Source organism: Podarcis gaigeae, assembly GCF_964106915.1.
Source record: "Podarcis gaigeae genome assembly, chromosome: Z".
NCBI lineage: Eukaryota > Metazoa > Chordata > Lepidosauria > Squamata > Lacertidae > Podarcis > Podarcis gaigeae.
This window is the reverse complement of record NC_139691.1, coordinates 6,483,087-6,487,691: the sequence shown is the minus strand read 5'-3', so window position 1 is coordinate 6,487,691 and position 4,605 is coordinate 6,483,087.

Here is a 4,605-nt window from a genome sequence, read left to right as displayed (position 1 = left end):
TCCAAAAGGAGTCAATTCTTATGCTTCCAGTTGCTTCAAAGTGCAGAATATTAATATCTGCAACAAGAAGATGGTTCAGCCTTGCCTCATTTCACCTGGCTCAGTTTGCCTTCTAGTCAGCAAAGTGCTGCATTGATGCGTTCATTTGGAAGCATCTGCTTCTGGATTCCGAGGGGCCATAGATTCTCACTTTTCTCCTCCTTGCTTCCTCCAAAGACAAATAAAACCCCCATCTGTCTTCCCTTTGCCATAATCAAAGCCTGTATTTCTGAGTGGAAAAAATGGAAGCCATGGCTGGGAACAGCAGTCTCCCTTCTGAAGTGCCATTCAGCAAGCAGGCTGTTGTGACAGCTTCTTTCTTGCATGATATGCAAACAGTTTGCACAGGCACATCTCTGTGTAGATCACATGGGGGTGGGGGGTGGGGTGGAGAGAAAGATCAATGGCAGGAATTTTCCAAAAGGAAAAGAAAGTCACAGGTTTGCTTCTCCCCTTTCTTAAGTGGCTCACCTGCCTGCTCAATCACCACCATCCAAACTTGCTTGGAACATTATGATTTCTGTTCTTCTTCCAGTGCACATGCATGCATTTCAAGGCATGCTCTTCCCATTGCTGCCAAAACAAGCCGCCCTTTCATTCTCCAGTGGGGACACATGTGATTAGTAGCTTTGGCTAGAGACTCAGGGAACACAGCAGGTGATGTGTTGTGACAGATGCCTTTTGTGGCGGTGCTTGTTCAACACAATGCCCTGTCTGCCTGGCTGTGTTTTCTTGAACCTGCTTGCAGGATCTCAAGACCTAGGCAGAAGGCAAGGCTGGTGATGGGAGGGGTGACAACAAAACCAGCAGGGCTGCAGAGAGGACAGTTGCTAGCAGGAGCGCCAAGTGTGGAGGGCCATGGGGGCCAAGGCTCCCACAAAATTCTAAAACAGAGGGCTTTCCCCCAAAATTCTGTGGCATGCTGCTGAGCATGTGCAAGTGATGTTAGCACACTGACAGGCATTCACATGTGACATCAGCACACCCCATGGCATGCATAAGTGATGTCAGCATGTCTTGTAGAATGTGCATGCAATGTCAGTATGCCCCAGGGTTGTGCACATGTTGTAAGGCGTGCACACACAGTGCACTGACATCACACAGCTCTGAGACTTCTCTATCATAGGGGCAAGGTGACACACGTAATTGCTATTCTCCCCACCAGCTCTTTCTGGGGAGGGCCATCATTGGGGAAGATCCAGAAGCTTAGACGTAGAGCTCATGCTTTGCATTAGGGGTGGACATGTCAGCCAATCTCCATTTTCTGTCAGTTTTGGATGTGCTCAGCTGTATCTCATCTATTTCAGTGTGTGTGTGTGTAAAATACCAAAACATGTGTTTAAATTGTATGCATTGTTGTATGCCCTGTTGCTTAAAATACATATTTTGTACACATTTTACCCCCAAATATGCATTTATGTGTGCTTTCTCCCTGAAATACATATTTTATATGCATCTCCCCCATAAACTTCCCATAAATTCCCCCCATTTTTGAAGTGAAACCAAAATTTGCAGTATTTTCACATTTATATACAGAACCAGTTTGATGCAGTGTTTAGACCAGGGTTCAAATTTTTGCTCAGCCCTGAAATTCACTGGGTGGTGAACTTGGGCCTCTCACAATTTCTCAGCCTAACCTGCCCCAAAGGGTTGTGAGGATAAAATGGGTGGGAAGAGAACCATGTATGCTGCTGAGCTTATTGGAGGAAAGTTGGAATATAAATGTGATAAATTTAAAAGAATTCTTGCTTGCAACCTTGCATAATATGCATACCTTTGCAAGCAATTTCTCCTAGTATAATGCACTTTTGCATGTTATTTGCACAAATATATCTATTTTATGCAAACTTTATAAGCACAGTTTTGTGCATATTGTTGGGTTGGAGAACTGTGCCACAAAATTTGGAGAAGTTCAGATTTCAAAGCATAGCTGTATTATGGGTTGATGTTCACATTAAATAGGTTGATGTTCACATTAAAAATGTGAGTTAAATGAATTTCTCCCCTGCTCCTACCTCAGAGATATCTCTCATTTCAAATACTGACTGACTTGCTCCAAACCTTGAAATATATGAAGGAACAAAGAAAATAAAAGAGGGATAAAACGACTAGAGCTGATAAGCCACCCATGTACCTTTCCCACCTCTCATCCTCCCAACCCCTGGCCACCTCCTACTTTAAGGTTCAGCATATGCTGGGAACAAGCCCCCAGGGCGGATGAAAGCCAAGCATTCCCGTGCTTGTTGGCACCATGGAACAGATGGTAATAGTAAAATGAAGTGTGTTAATTAGTGCTATTATTTTGAATGGAAACATATTGCTTGTGGTGTGGCTTTTGTGAGCAGCATGGCCCCCACAGAGTGAGTGTGAAGGTCCCTAACTAGTTGGGAAACAGGAGGAACTGGCTGGGGGATCAAAATGCAAGAGGGGGGCTTCTCAGGTTGAACACAGCCACAGAACCCCACAATACAAGAATGCAATGAGGTTGACTTCCAGACCTAAGCAGACTCCTCCATCATCAGTGTTTGGTGGGGAATGTGCAATAATAGGCATACTGCTACAGTGGAATAGAATCCCATAGAGGGCTTCTTCCCAGAACATTCTCTGACACATGAGACACACACTCCTAGGGATCAGTTAGACAGTGTCACTGAAGGAATGCCCAGCTAGAATAGGAAACCTTCCTGACAAGGACACAATGGCCAGCTAGTGTACTGGGGTCAATTTGGAAGAAACAGCAGTTCATCGATTCACCACATGGGACAGCTTTATACAGATCTAGCAGTGGCTCTCCAAATGTTGTTTGCATCCAGTCCCCATCAGCACCAGCCAGTATGGACAATGGTAAGGGATGGTGGCAGTCCAGTAGGATCCAGTAGACCACAGGTTATCCATCTCAAGTCCACTGTTTAGGACAGGAGCTCTTCACCACCTGCTACCTGAGATGCTTTGTAACTGAAGTGACAAGGGACTGAATTCAGGACATGCAAAGCTGGTGCTTTACCACTGAGCTATAGCCCTTCCTACTGGAAAACACAATCTAAGCAGTGTTTTAGAGGTACTTCACTAACTGCCAGTGAGTAACTGCGCAGAAGCTCCAATATAACAACTAGAGAGACAGAAAGACAGCAACTTGCTTGAGGTAAAGCTCTGTATGCAGAAGACCTTTGCTGAATTAATCAGAATAGTCATGAGCAGCTCCTGCAAAAAAACATGATGATGATGATGATGATGATGATGATAATAATAATAATAATAATAATAATAATAATAATAATAATAATTATTCCTTGAGTATATTACTCAAAGCAACCCGAGTAATGCATTCATCAGATTCTGCTCAATGAACTCTGGTGGCTTATTTCTGTTTTCTCATCTAATTTCCTCAACCGGAAGTCTGCCAAAAATGGTAAATGATGCTATTAAATAAAGGAGACCAAGGTGTCAGTGGGGCTGTAGCCAAATGGCTGAAGATTCTTGACAACACAGCCACTTAGCGGTAACTTAAGTCAAGGGCTGGTTTTGTTTCTGTGGTGTTTTTTTTTAGTTTAGGAAGCGATGGGTTTTGATTGGACTGGGGAAATGGGGTGGAGAGATGTATTTGGCAAAAGGTGGGAATAGACTCAGAGGTGGCTTCATTAAGATGGATGGATGGGAGGTGGCAGCTCCTCTATGCTGAGCTATTCAAAGTGAAATGGGATAATTGCCACCGTTGCAACGAGGCTGATCAAGCTGAGAGAAACAAGGTTTAAATTGTACCAATCACTCCTAATCCGGCAGAGTTATTAACAGAGTTCTACCCTGGTGAGACTGCATCTGCTAACTTGAGATAATGATTTATATCACAATTTATGAAAGTTCCAATTTATCCTAATTCAATAAGTGAAGAGGCAGCAAGCTCTGGGGAGCCACAGATGCCGATTCAATCACGGCCTTTCTCCCCTACCTCCAATGACTTTCTCCAGCAAGGAGGAGGGGGAAGAAGCAGCACTTCCTTCGCATTACACCTTTCCTCTTGGTAAACCCATGAACAACCAAGTATTTGGAAAAGGATGCATTTCTAGGGTTTGGATGTGGGTTGTTTTAGGGTAAATGTTTTGGCATAAGAACATAAGAACCATCCTGCTGAATCAGGTCACAGGCCCATTTAGTCCAGAATCCTGTTCTCACAGTGACCAAACAGATGCTTATGGGAATTATGCAAGCAGGAGCTGAGTGCAACAAAGAGAATGCAAATTTCAGCTAGTAGAAATGCTATTCAGCTTACATCATTTTTATGATTTTAGAATAAGGATGGGGAATCCATGGCTGTGTGTGCGATGAGGAACCTGTGGTGACTCTCCATCAGACCTGATCAATAGGCCTTAGCAAGGCTGATTGATAAGAATTGGGGTCCAACAACTTCTGGAGAGCCACAGGTTACGTATTCCTAGTTTTAGAATGTAAGGTTCATTATGTTGGATGTTAGCATCCAAAATGCAAATGTAAAGAGTTGTAGAACCCTGTGATGTCATACACTTTGTGAAAGTTATTTCAGTTGGTTCAGTTATCAACAGTTTTATGCGT